Here is a 15,202-nt window from a genome sequence, read left to right on the forward strand (position 1 = left end):
GGTCATTTATTAGTAATTTGGCCTCTTGTTCATCCATTCGTTCATTAGCTCATTTGTTTATTCCCTTGTTCCTTCCTTCATTAGGTAAGTTGGTCATTTAATTGTTCATTTTATTATTCTGTCGTTCATTCATTGAGCCGGTCCTTCATTCATTCACTGATTCTCATTGCTTTTCTTACGGCATTGCACAGTCCCTCCTTTCCGATTTAAGTCCCTCCTCTTCTCTCTGTCTGTCTCTCCCTCACTTTCTCTCTCTCTGTCCGTTTATCTTCCTCTCATACTCTCTCTCTCCCCTTCATCTCACCTCCAACTAGTCAGTGTTCCGTCTCTGTCCTGCTCTGTCTCTCTCTTTTTCCCTCTGTCTCTCTCCCGCTCTCTCTCTCTGTCTTTGGTGTGCTCAAGCTCCAGTTTGGTTTGCTGTCTGTCTGTGCGTTGTTGGTCTTGTTCCTCTGCAGACCTGAACCTCCAGCTGAACCCGGGACTCCAGCTCACTCTACAGCGGGTAAGTCTCCAGGCATGCTCTGCTACCACACAGGGAAGAGTTATGGGATGATAAAACAAGGAACTGTTTGATGGGATGGAGAAAGAAAGGAGAACAAGTGTGAGAGCCATAAAGGAAGTAAGACAGAAAGTACAATGAAAACTGGGTGAAAGAATGGTCAATTATCAAGTATTAGGAAGATTGAATTAGGTAGAGGATGCAGAAAGACAGAAGATCGTCTCATATCAAAGTCAGTGTGGCTGCAACATCATCTTCATGTAATATCCCATTCACAAACCACAGCTGAGCTCTGCCAGCCCTCTACACTGTGTGTGTGTGTGTGTGTGTGTGTGTGTGTGTGTGTGTGTGTGTGTGTGATGAGAGAGCTTGTACAACATTCCTTAAAATGTAATCGATCAAATCTAGTGAAAATGGGACTGTAAAATAATAAAAGCGTGCTTCGAGTTTTATCAAGACACATACAGATGAACTTAAAGAATTGCTCATTAAAATGTGATTTAACCTTCTATCTGATATACATTCCGTCTATCAGTCTTTCTATCTTTCTATTGTTCTGTCTTTCTGTCCATCTGTATATTTATCTCTCTGTCTGTCTGTCTTTCTGTAATTCTTTCTGTCCATCTCTGATGTTGGAGTGTCGTTTCTATCGAAAGTACGGTTCTCTGAATGAATATTGATCTCATTCTTAAACTGATGCTGATTCTACTTTAAAGGTACTGAGATAAATGGTATTGTACCAAATAATATTCTTGTAATAACTGTCGTCTGCATCGATTTTGATAAAAATTTTCTGTGGCTTTTCTGATTGAGCATTTTTTCATCTCTCAGCATATGCATGCACTCAAGGACTTTTCATTGTCTTCTGTTGTTTTACGCTGAGCTCAGTTTAGTAAGTCCAAACACAACCCTTACAAAAACCTTGTTATTTTATTAAGATGTTCTTTAAGACATTATATAGTCCTTTTATTAAGGTGACTGTCCCTGCAATGTCAGTGATATCAGTTTTTATCATTGGTCACAGTGTAAGCAAAACCTCCACATACAGCTTTTCTTATAGTCCAGATGTAGTAAATGCACATCTAATTCAATCTGGAGATTGAAATAGAACATAAAGAGAGGGACGGACTCATATAAATGACACAGAATGAGGAGAAGAGCTTGGCCAGTCCTGGTGCAGTGACATGCCTTTGGGCTCAAATACTCTCTGATGCATTCTGTCAGGGTGTGTGGGGACCGCTGGAAAGGGGTTAACGTGTTACCTAAAAGGATAGCATAGCAACAAGATTACAGCCATTCTGCAGTGATGGCACCAAATGTGCATGAGTGTGTGTGTGAGGAAAGATGCATTACTCCTGCAGGCTGCCCGCTCTGGTTAATGAACCAAATCAGTCACACATGCTCAGTCCCTTGCACATTTTTGGCCATTTAACTCTTCTGACTAGATTAACAGTCCACCGGAGATTACCAGTTGTGCCTCCTTGGACTAGTCTTTCTCTTCATGTACATTCCCTGCATGCTGTCATCTTGATTTAAAGCTGAAATTTTTTATTTATTTGCTGCTAACAGCACCAAATGGAACGATTTTATCCCAGAGGTGCGGTCCATCTGTAAATCCACACTTTTTTTGGTGACATAATGCCCCACAGACTGATAAAGAACTGTTCTGGAGCCCACAAAAGACCTTCTGAGCTCCCTTCCAAAACCTAAAATGACAAATAAATCACCGTATGTCCTTGTGGACTTAATGCACTTACTGCAGCCATCGCACATGCTGGTGCGCATCAGTTGATTTTGTTTAACTGTTTTTGAAACGCTCCCCTTGTCTGCCAATGGTCCACCAAACAAGTCAAGTCAAATTTAATATATATCTCTTTTATTTCTTTATTCTCATAATGTTATGCATTATATTATAGATCAGAGATGGGTGATGATACAGTTTACATTTTGCAGTGATATAAATGATATTAAAAATGTGTTCATGACTTGCTTAAAGATGTTTGGGCATATAAAGGAGAGTTAAAGTCGACTTAAAGTCTAAAATTAAAGGGAGATCTGTCATTAATTACTCACCGTCATGTCATTCCAAACCTGCAAAACCTTCGATCATCTTCGGAGCACATATTAAGATATTTTTGATGAAATCTGAGAGCTTTCTGACCCTCCATAGACTGCAACACTACTGACATGTTCAAGGCCCAGAAAGGTAGTAAAGACATTGTTAAAATAGTCCATGTGACATCAGTGGTTTAACTTAAATCTTATGAAGATACGAGAACACTTTTTTGTGTGCAAATAAAACAAACATAACTACTTTATTCAACCATTTCTTCTCTTCTGTATTAGTCTTCAATGCACGTTCACGACTGATGTCACATGGACTATTTTAACAATGTCCTAACTACCTTTCTGGGCCTTGAACGTGTCACTTGTGTTACTATGGAGGGTCAGAAAGCTCTCAGATTTCATCAAAAATATCTTAATTTGTGTTCCGAAGACAGCAGAAGTCATTTTTGGTTGAAGTATTCCTAGTTAGGAGACTTTAAGATTTGCCATTATAGAAGATTTAAACAAAGAATATGACACATTTTCTGTTGTTTCTTGGAATTTGAATTAGTTTTTCGTATTTTAACTGTGTGTGCTTTGGCTGTGTGTGTTTGCTCAAACAATCTTGGATGAACAAATAGAGATTGAGTGTGTGTGCGTAATTGCGTATGTGTGTGTTTTTGAATGTGAGAGCAGTCGAGATTGGACAGCTGACACTAATTGAGTATTGGCAGATAGAGAATGCAGTGTTGGTGTGTGTGGGATAGTGTGTGTATGTTTGAATTTCTCTCATACGTGGGCCACTTTTAGATCAAACTCAACAGCCACCTATCTCTCACGATCTGTTTCTCTCTCTCTCTCTCTCTCTCTCTCTCCTCACACGTCATTCATTTAGGCTTTCTGGAGATTAATTAATGCACTGTACTGTTGTGACAGTCTTGAAATGATAGATTAATTGATTCAAGACTTTGTGAGGTCTGCGTTATTTCAGCCCCGCATTAGAGGCCTCACGTAAAACGATCAAAGCAATTACGGCCCATGTCTCATCAGAACTACATGTGCATACTAATTAAAGCTGAAGTGTCTTGTGTTTTGGAGGATATGGTGCAGATATTGCGTACTCACATTCATGTCATTTTAGTCCCACATGACAAAAATAATTATTTCTTTAAAATAATATTAAATGACACCATCATACAAACTACTCCTATGAATTATATTTCAAGGCTTTAAGTCTTTATTTAACAGAGGTGAAAATATTAATGAAATGACTGAAGTGGTCTGTTTTTCAGACATCTGCTTTATAAAATAGTTACAAAAATATCACCTACGCATTCCACAGGAGAAAGTAAGACATATTCCTTTAACGCTAGTGACTGCATGAACACATCTGTTTGAATGCACACACATACAGAAGCACATTTGTGGCCACGTATTGAGCAGCTGCACATACAGAAGAGTGTCACAGCTTTCTGCTTCCAGTCACATTCACGAAGCAGAAGGCTGATTCTGAGTCATAACTCAATATTTGAGCTGTCAGAACCCCTCGATTTCCCACAAATTCAGGTTTAGATTCCCTTTAACCATTTACGCCCGATCACATGCTCATTCAAGGTCACTTATAATTAAGTCTGATAACTGCCTCTGCTCTTAGTGCTACAGCGGACCACTGCAGTACATACTAATGGATTTGATTTCTGTCTAGTTTCACTTGTGAACATCTTCATCAGCCGTGTTTAATTTATGAGGTTCCTGTTAAGGATGGATCATGATTAAGTTTAGACTTATTTTCAAGTATTGATACAGATTTCAAAAGAACAACCTTTCTATGAAATCATTTTTTAGCTCTCTTTCAAATCTTTGCTGTCACTCTTTATGTATTTAATGCATCATTGCTAAGTAAAATAATTCACTTCTTACACACATATAGTTTTTGAAATGTACTTTTAAATTTAAATTTCAGTCAATCAATAATGCATTAAATACATAAAGAGTGACAGTAAAGACTTGAAAGAGAGCTAAGAAATAGAGCTAAAAATTATTTCATAGAAATGTTGTTCTTTTGAAATTTGTATTCATTAAAGATTACTAAACAAAAAAAAAGTGTATATACATACATACATATTGATATTAATAAGGTAATAATTATGTTCATGTTATGTCCATAATCAATAAATAATGCTGTTAATAATGTTGAGATTTTTTTAAATACATTCTAATAATAATTACTATTTATACTATTTTGTGTAAATTAAATGAAATAGAATAAAATAGAAGACAAAAAATAATTAAATATATAAAATACCAAAATTATATTTTTTCATCAGTCATTTTGAACTCTGCAAGTGAATTAGCCATCATAGCATTATAATGTGCTGCATGAAAAGTGGATAGTAATTTCCAGATTATTAAATTATTGATGTTTAAAAATTAAATATTACTCCTTAAAGATTCACTTTGAACAAATCTAAATTGTGAAAATAAGCACACTTTAATATTAAATAAATAAAAAAATAGTGTTTTTGCATGTTGTATACATATACTGTATATATACTGTATAGTGCCAACAGATTTGAGATTTTTCTGATTATTATTTCATTGTAATATTTTTAGTGGTGCTTTTATTATTATTGCTATCTCTCTGATCACATCTCACAGGCCTTCAGTTGGGTTCATTGTAATCCGGTTATGTGTTTATGATGGATCAGTCACCATTAGGAAGAAACAAATCCCGCTCTCTTGTTTGTGTCCTTGTCAGCGACATTGTGTGGGTGTCAGGAGTGTTTGAAATGAACATGTGTGTGTTGAATGCCAAGCCTTTTGTATACGTGTGTTTGTGTGTTTATCTGATTTGGATTTTATCCATAATGCTAAAACACCTGCTAATTATCCACTCAGAACTGAGCCGCATGCTAATGGACAGACACGCGGCGCAGACCCATTAGCTGTTATGTTAATATCAGCGCAGGACAGATAAACATGAGAGGTTCTCTGTTAATAAGTCATTATTTGGGATGGCAGTGTGTAAATACAGTATTCTGCATAAGAGTGTGGTGCTAATTTATACATCTGTGAAAAAAGTAGCTGTCTGAACAACTGTCTGGGAATGTATGTTGTATATCTAGCCTACCTGTTTTTGCCTTATTCTTTTAGGTTGCAACATTAAATCATTGGCACAATAATTTATTATGCAAATCTATCATGTAGCCTCAGAAGACTCATGTTCATGTTACTTTTATGGTGCTTTTTTGTTTACTGAAATCTCTTCTGATTGCAGACGTTGGTATCTTAGCAAAGCTGAGCCAAATGCGTGCAACTGATCTATTCTAATCACTTTGTATGTAGCATTTTAAGGTGAGTATTATCTGCTCAGGCTTGTGGTTCGGCGAGGGAAAAGTCTAACTTTAGACTGATGTTGAGGTCACTGTGTCACACCCGAAGTCACACCTTCAATTAACCAATCCCTGACCTCCTAAATGAGGTCAACGCTGTGGCGAAGATCCACTGGGAGACCAGTCTAAAACGGACTCACTCAGTCTTACCTTTCTTTATTTAGCTTTCTTTCTTTCTTTCTTTTCCCTGAAAAGCAGCTGAGCTCTGGAGAATTTGTCATTTTTTGAAAGAAGGCTTTTATGCTCACCATATCTGCATTTATTTGATCATAAAATAGTAAAAACAGGAATATTGTTATAATAGAATATTATTGACAGAATATTATTACAATTAAAAATGCCGGCTTCCTATTTTCATATAGTTTAAACTGTAATTTATTCCTGTGATACATAGCTGAATTTTCAGCAGTCTTCAGTGTCACATGATCTTTCAGAAATCATTCTAATATGCTGACATGCTGCTCACAAACATTTCTTGTTATTATCAATGTTGCAAAGAGCTGCTTAATATTTTTGTGGAAACTGTGCTTCCTTTTTTCTGTATTATTTGATGAATAGAAAGTTTATTTAAAGATCCGCATTTACTTGAAACTTAAATCTTTTGTAACATTTATGCAAGGTCTGTCAATTTACCGCCACTTTTCATCAGATTTGATGTGTCCTTGCTGAATAAAAGTATTAATTTACACACACACACACACACACACACACACACACATATATATATATATATATATATATATATATATATATATATATATATAATGCAGCACATGCAGACTCATTCTCTTTCTGTCTGTATTGCTGAGGTCAATCAGTTCAGTTGATTCAGTCAGCAGAAAAGGAGAGGGAGAGCGCGTTTCTTTGCTTTTCACTGAATAGCGGTTTTCAGTTACAGTATCTCTGCTTTGTCATCTCAGAAATCCGCTTGATCTCAAGGGACACTTGCACCTAAAGGGCAAAATAATAGAAGTCACAACAGCCGATATGAACTCGCAACTTCAATCTGGTGACCAGTAGGATTTCATGTCTTCACCCTGTGGTGAGTAGAAAAATTGCCCAAGTCTTTTTTGTCTGATAGAGTTCCAGAGGTTAAGGATACTGCCTCAGAGTGTGAGTACTAACTGTGATTCGGTCCCCCGCTGAATCAAGATTAGTTTAGATTTTTCCTCCGAGATGTAATTAGCTTTGTTATCCTTTAGTCTGACCCCCTACTCTCACAGAACCAATGGTAATGATTCACATGCACCAAGGGACAAATGAATTTGGTTCCTTTCTTACTGAATCAAATGCATGTTTAAAAGGGAGTTCACTTGTTGTGTTTTGTCTTTACAATTAATGTTTTTCAAAAGGTTTTTTTTCTTCCCTCTCCAGTGGGTGATCTCCATCTCTATAATATGGAAGCTTGTTTATAAGACATAAACTTGCAACCGTGAGAAAAAAGTCTGAATTGTGAGGGGGAAAAGATGCAAATACTGTTGCAATGAAAACAATTCAAATACAAATTTATAAATAAAAAAGTTGTAAGTAAGTTGTAAACTCAGAATTCAGAATTTATATCTCACAATTCTGAGATATCTTGTATATCTCATAGGACACAAATTGAGATATAAACTAACAAAAAAAAAGTCACAATTACCTATATATATACAGAAATCCTCGTAATTTGTGCCAGACCAATCAAACACACCAATCCTGAGGGCGCACCACAATTCTGAAGGTCATTTTGATCCTTGTAAAAACAGTCAAGGCACAAACATGTACTGTACCGCTCAAAGCCAGTGAATTCTGGGATAGCCAGAAGACAGAAATGGTCACGGTGTGGAATTAAGTGATTTAATTAGGTTGAACAGTGCCTTAATACCCAAAGGGCTCTGGGCAATTACAGTAAGAGGCCATTATAACAGTATTACTCCATGTGTGTGTGTGTGTGTGTGTGTGTGTGTGTGTGACTGCATGTATAGCTCATTACTTTAATTTACGTCCTGTACAACCATGAGATGTAAGTCCTCTCTCTTTCATTCTGCAGTTTTCTATGAGGCACTGAGCACACTGTTTTTGCCTCAGGCTCAGGCAGGTCACTGGAGTCTAAAGCAACAGTGTGTATGAAAGAGAAAATGAAGTGACTTGTGGTCAAGTATGCTGACCCATACTCGGATTTTGTGCTCTGCATTTAACCCATCCAAGTGCACACACACACACAGAGACTGTGAACACACACTTGATGATGTTTGTTTTGTAAATGTATCATTCTTTTTGAATAATTAATTTGCAAATTTGGAATGGCAAAATGGGATGTGAACAAGATTTGTTTCAGCTTACTGACTCAACGGTCCAATCACATTGTGACTCTCCGATTTGTGAATAAGTTGACTTTTGAGGCAAATCTTTTCAGTGAACCATTCAGGTCACAAATCGGACTGATCTGTTCTCAATTTTAACTCACTTACTTAAAGGGGTCATATTATGCTTTTTTAAAGATCATTATTTTGTGGATTTGGAGTAACAGAATATGTTGACATGGTTTAACGGTCAAAAAACACATTATTTTTCAAATACTGTACATTATTGTAGGTCCTCTAGTGCATGACCCAGTGCATTGTGATTGGCCAAACACCGCAAGCACTCGTTGGAAATGTAATGCCCCTTTCGATTATCACGAGCTTCATCTTTCAAAAGAAATATAAAGACAGTTAATAATCCTTAGTTTTACCATCAGTTCAAGCCTGAAAGAGGAACAGAGTCGGTGACAGACACAGTGATGAAGCTCGTATGTGTTTGCAGTACACATGTCACCGACGGTTAAGAAAGCTGACTCCACTGTGTGACCCCCCCCCCCTCACACACACACACACACACACACTCGCGCTCACACGCCATGCAAAACTCAGCATTTGAATAAAAAACATAATTCCAGTAGCTAATTCAGAAACGCCAGATTGTCGTAGCAAAGTCAGAATGGCCTCCTCTCCTAGGTTCACGAAACGGTCGTCCATAAAATGTGTTGCTGGTCTGTTGTAAGTAATCTTAAAGATTCCTAAATGTATCTACTTTCTGAAGGCCAAATAAAGTGCTTTTGCTTTCATACACACAGCATCTCTCTGACATGGCTGCTTCAACACTAACTGTGGTTACTGAAACCATGCCTTCTTTCTTTGGGTGAACATTTGGGCGCCATTACACAAATATTACCACATAGTGACATAGACATATGGGGGCGTGTTTGAACGAGGCGTTTTAGGGGCGTTACATAGTCTTAACTTTAACTTAACTCTGGTTTTGAGACTTTAGTCTTAGCAACTTTACAGATCTTCTTTATGCACCAAGAGCTTATAACACTCCAAAGAGAAAGCAAAAAAATGAAATCACATCATATCACCCCTTAAATAATCCAATGACAACAATGTCTGATTTGTAAATGAATCATTCTTTTGACTTGACTCTTTCTATGAACCCATTGATTTGCAAAACCTGAGTTATTCACTTGCAAACAGAATCTGTTAAACTGTTCTCAATTTCAGTTTACTGACTTGACTATCCAAACACAGCTATTGTCTGATTTGTAAATTATTTGTTCTTTTGAATCAAATCTTTTCCATGAACCATTCAAAACCGGTCTGAATGATTTGTTTACAAATCAGACTGAATCTGTTCTCAATTTCAACTCACTGACTAAATGATCCAGTCACAGCAGTGTCTGATTTCTGTATTAATCATTTATTTGAGTCCGAATTTTTCAGAAAATGTGTCTGAATGATTTACAAACCCGGTCTGAGTGATTCATTCACAAATTAGACTGAATTGGTTCTCAATTTCTACTCATTGACTCAGTGATCCATTCACAGTGGGCAGTGGCTCACTGGCAGGAAGATTATCAGTGAATACAATTAATTTTGCTCTGTTTGTTGCACAAAGCTCTCACATGACTTCAGAAGACTTGGAATGTAACCTGTATAGTTGTATGGCGACTGTTATGGCACATTTGCAAGCTTTTTGAAAAATTAAAGCTTCAGTCCACATTTATGCATAGAAAAGAGCAAGATGTAAGATGTTTTTTTAGGATGAATCATTCCGTTCCACAGGTTTTCTCTCAAAATCAGCATAGAAAACATCTGCGGTTCCCATCTGGAACTACTAATTAGACTTCCTTTAAGCTCATTTTAACATGTTGGTATTACTGCTGAATTGATGTGTGTTCGTGTTGATTCGTGTTTCTTACACTGAAGATTTGCTGACTGCAGAGGGACTCCTCAACTAATTCTATTTTCAAGGATTCTTAAACAGCCAACAACAGTCCCCTTTAGCACACACACACAAACACCCATACTCTTACACACACACACACACTCACACACACACACTGCACCAGACACGAGGAGAATACTGATTTTATGTTGGTTCTCTTTTTTCACGCTATAAGCTGTGGACATGACAAGAATAGAAATAGAGAGGAAAAGAGAGAGCGAGCAAGCTGTCTGCTGGGTTGTGGAGAAATAAGGTGGTAGAGGAAGAATAGAGGACGGGAGAAAATGAATAAATGAACTATAATGGCAGTGAGGATTGTGTGAATTAAAGAAATTAATAGTTTAAGATGGCACAAAGAGAGATGAATTGGCAGAGCTTTGAAAATGAGTTTGAAAGGGATTTTCATTGCACAAACAATCCAAGTCTAGTTTTGAAGTGAGACGTTTCAGTGATAACTTGCCCTCATGACCAGTTCTGGTCCAGTTCTGGATTAGGTGGTTCTGAGATTTATTGTGTTGAAGTTTTTGAACATCAATGTTCTTCTGTTTGTTACAAATATATTAATTATATTAATTAACATACATGCAATGTACGATACATACAAACATGTTTTTTTAAGTTTCATTCATAAAAAGTTTGCTTTCGACCCTGATTCTGACTATCACTGGTTGTCTCGACTGCAGCAATTATGTGCTGCAGTCGAGAGCAACACAGTCATTATGGTTATAATAATGAGAGTTATGTGTGTACATGTATTGATCGCAAGTGCTAACAGACACATAAATCCCAATCTTAATGAGCAGAAAGCTTTGGTAAAGTCTTTTGTGTCCAAAAGATGGTCGTAATTGCCAATTATGTATTGTTATTTCTGTAATTAAAAGGGGAGAGTGTATTTGCCAGCACAGATAACTAAGTAACCTCATCAGTGGCTCCTGTTCTCAATAAAATACCATAACATCAAAGTCAATAAATACAAATGGGTGCATAAACCCGTTATGTAAAAAATTATCTGATTTTTCAAAAAGCACTGTTCCTCACAGATCCAAAACTCTGAAGGATCCACTAATGACTTTGGCAGCGAACCCAGAATCTGTTTTGCAAGGAATTGACATTTGTCGCATACTGTTCGCCAACAACCAGAGCCTGTTTTCCGGGAGTCACTTCAATCAAATCACCATTAAACATCTGCACGGGAGTCGTGCTGTAAATTTCTCCACCATTTAATCGCACAAAATCTTTGGACTGATATTACAGCTGAACAAAAGTGATTAGCTCACATTCAGATGGCCACAGCAGCTGGTACAAACACATTAGCGACAAATGTATGTTTGCATGCTCCTCTTGACTTCCTTGCAGTTTGTAATTAAATTAGTTAATTTATTTGTTTACTGCTTTCTTTCTATTATGAAGGTGATTATTAGTAGCATATGTTGTAGCTCTTCAAAAAATGACAATGATAACCACAGTTTCTACATTATTCCAAGAATTATTGTTAATAAAAATAGGATATTATGTTCTCATACTGTATTCAAATTGTTTCCACCCATTTTAATTAAATGAATTCATTTTATGTTATTTTTTAATATAAACTATTTACTAGAATTGTATTAAATAATAGTTTTATAATGTTAGTTAAATAATATTTTAAAATTGTATAATATATCATTTATATAAAAAAATGATACAGTATATCTTTCAAACTGAATTGTTTTTAATTTCTGATTAGTTATAGTAACTGTAGTTGTATTGCTGTAGGTTTCTCTTTTATAGCTCAGGAGATTCAAGTATCTCATTAAGAAATTTTGGGCCAGATTTAGTAACAGCTTGAGCCAGTGCAAACCATCTTTTAGTGTTAAAATGCTGTCAGGATTTACTAAAGACGCGCAGTGAAGAATTAACATTGAAAAGGCATGTAAAGTTATTTTTGTGCCTGACCTTAGTGAATACGCATTTGTCGAGGTTCCCTTTCAGATACCAAATTTATGGGAGTAGAGTATTAAAATGAACATGCAGTACACTTTATTAACAATTGCGCTTGTCAGATTGCGCCATTATTTAACGCCCCAAAAAAGCATGTCTTAGCAGGTGGTAATTTGCGCTGCTCTTTGTAGATTGCACTGGTCATTATGGAAATGATCTGGCTGCGTCTGTGTTCTTTATTGTGTGCATTGTCAGTAAATCAAATGGAGAATTCTTCCCTCACATCTGCACTTTTATGGAATTGCGCTCTAATGCTGATTTGCCCTGATTAGTAAATCTGGCCCTTAAGCAAAAGTCTCAATTTGATTTCCTTTTAATCTCCCTGAGACTCAATTACTGTAAGTATCAGATCGTCTCAATTCTAAGAATGTTTTTGAGAAACATCTAAGACAAATGAATGTGGGTATGATAACGCAATTGCCTTTTCATGAGAATTTCATGAGAATACCCCTGACCTTCTGACCAGACTTTGGTTTCATGGCAGATCTGAGCATGAATGACACTTCATTGAGATCACTTCTGAGACGAGAAGACTTTTTTTCTCAAGTAAAAAGTCTGAGAAGCAAGCAACTTAATCTGAATTTTCAATGTTATCTCCATTTGAACTCACTGATGTCTTTGAGAAACATATTAAAGATCCCATTTGTGATTTTTTTTCTTCCTATGAGCTCTTGACTTCTATAACTTCATTTCACAATTTCATTGCTAGATGGGACAGAGAAACAGCACATCTCAGAAAACTGAGGCCAGTGACAATACAGTAAAATCTCCCAGCATGCCCTCTGGCAGCGAGCCACAGCCCTTCCCCGGTGTCTGATCTCAGATCAGTTTATTCTGTGCTGCTGCTTGCCTTCACATCAAGCAGACTAGAGAACTTTTTATTCCATTGCATTCTTCCAGACTTCAATGCCTTTCTTCATTAATCCATCCGTCTTTCTTTTGCTTTTTCATCTGTTCTTGCTCTTTTTCTACCTCTTTCCTTAACTCGTCCTCTACTTTTCTCAAGGCTGCCTATATTCATTACTTGACTTTCCTCTGTTTTTCTCTAGTTAATGGAATAGTGTGACTGTGGTTGTCAGTGTTTGTTGGAGTGACTGAACACAGTGTTGGTGTTTTAGTAAGTGTATTTCAGTTGACTTCTGTTTAGAAGAAAGTATGCGTATGAAAGCGTGGGTGAGTTGACGTCAGGTCTTGAATAAAGATTTTAGCAGAAGGATAAAGGTTTCTTTAAGATGAATACATCTGTTTCTGATGCTGAAATCTTTGTATCTTTTCTTTCCTCCATTTCTCTCTCAATTCCAATGACTCTATCTGTGATTCACTTTGCAACTTCACCCTTAATGTACTGTTATCACTAACACACCAGCTGGTTAAAAATAATAATGCAAATTGCTCAGAAAAGATGAAATTGGCAGTGTTAATATGCAGATTATATTTGGTTTGATATTTTGTTACCTAATGCAATGAATTTCAAAACAGGGATTTATGGTACCGGATCAATTATGTGCCAGTAGTTATTGGCCAAGATTTTTGTCCAGTATTGGATATTTAATTGTGCATTATATTTATACATAATGTTTTACATACACATCAAGTTTAATGAAAATGAAAGGGTTAGTTCACCCCAAAATTTAAATTAGCCCATGATTTATTCACCCTCAAGGCATCCTGGATGTGTATGACTTTCATTAAAAATGATCCTGGCACTTTATAATGGCAGTGGGTGGGTGTTTCTGTTCAACAGTCCAAAAGAAGTGCAATAAAGTGCATCCATCAGTAATAAACGGTGCCTTACACGGCTATAGGGGTCCTTTGGCAAAGGAAAACCACTCTTCTCTTGGCTTACATTGAAATCCTTCAACATTTCTCTTTACAAATCCTTGTTTTGTACCTCTAATTCAGGATTTGCTTTTTTTCGCTTTCTCCTCTGCTCTTCCTTGTTAGTCACTTCTCACCAGTGCATGCGCTTCCCCGACATCCTGTCATCTGCCCGAAAGGGTTTTCACGTACAACATTTAGAACAAGCTAGAGAAATATTTTATTATGTGTAACGGAGGCCAGCGAGTAGTGCTGTGCAAGTAAACCTCACTCCCCGATCTCAAGAGACGCACTAGCGACAGATGCTAGTGGCTGTAGCCTTTTAGCCTCCTTGTTAGTGCGTCCGCCTCCCATGCCGCAGACCGGGGTTCAAGCCCCACTCAGTGCGAGGAGTGGTGGAGAGGAACCAGGAGAGAGGGGTTACATATGGATGGATGCACTTTATTGCACTTCTTTGGACTGTTGAATAGAGACACCCACCCACTGCCATTGTAAAGCTAGGAAGAGCCAGGATATTTTAATATAACTCTGATGAGATTCCTCTGAAAGAAAAAAGTCATATACAACTTGGATGCCTTAAAGGGTGAGTAAATCATGGGGATGTTTTCACTTTTGGGTGAACTAACCCTTTAAGTCATCATTTACTCACCCTTGTGTTGTTCTTATGCTGTATGTCCTTTTCTTTTCTTGAACCTGTTTGTCATTATAATGTCAGTATATGCCAATCAATATCAAGCTCTTAAAAAAGATGCAAAAGCATCAGAGTGGTCCCATGTATTTCTTCTGTAGATTATTCAAAATATAACCTTTTGTGTTCCTGAAGGTCATACAAGTTTGCAGTTTTGTATTAAAAACATTGAAAGTGAAGACATTTTGGTGCAGGGAAAATAAATAAATAATAATGTAAATAATGTAAACATGTATTGTTTTGTGGGTTTCTTTTTTTATATATTTTGAAATGAACACTGGTGCAGTGTTAACCAGTTAATCCATGAGTTTTAACTTTGAACACCAACTTTGGTGTCCTCATCATCCATTCTGGTGTTAATAGTTTACATAAGAGTTTGTTAGTTAACACTGTCAGAGTGTTAATAATGTTAACACTGTCAAAAGTGTTAATTTAACACTCTACCAGTGCTTTTTATATGTACTCTGGGTAAGAGTTAATTTTAACTTAGAGGGAGTTAAATTCATTTTTGAAATTTGCTGTGCATTCCTAATT

At 36.7% G+C, this 15,202-nt stretch overlaps 1 protein-coding gene across 1 annotated transcript in view; it reads left to right on the top strand.

The window, feature by feature from the left end:
* The first annotated feature begins 296 nt into the window (after window positions 1-296).
* LOC132142430 (parvalbumin, muscle-like) overlaps window positions 297-15,202 on the top strand; it is a 45,426-nt gene continuing 30,520 nt past the window's right edge. The window contains exon 1 of the mRNA XM_059552300.1: window positions 297-502. The gene's annotated coding sequence lies outside the window, so the exon portion shown is untranslated. The remainder of the gene's footprint in view (window positions 503-15,202) is intronic.

Source organism: Carassius carassius, chromosome 1 (genome assembly GCF_963082965.1).
Source record: "Carassius carassius chromosome 1, fCarCar2.1, whole genome shotgun sequence".
NCBI classification, from domain to species: domain Eukaryota; kingdom Metazoa; phylum Chordata; class Actinopteri; order Cypriniformes; family Cyprinidae; genus Carassius; species Carassius carassius.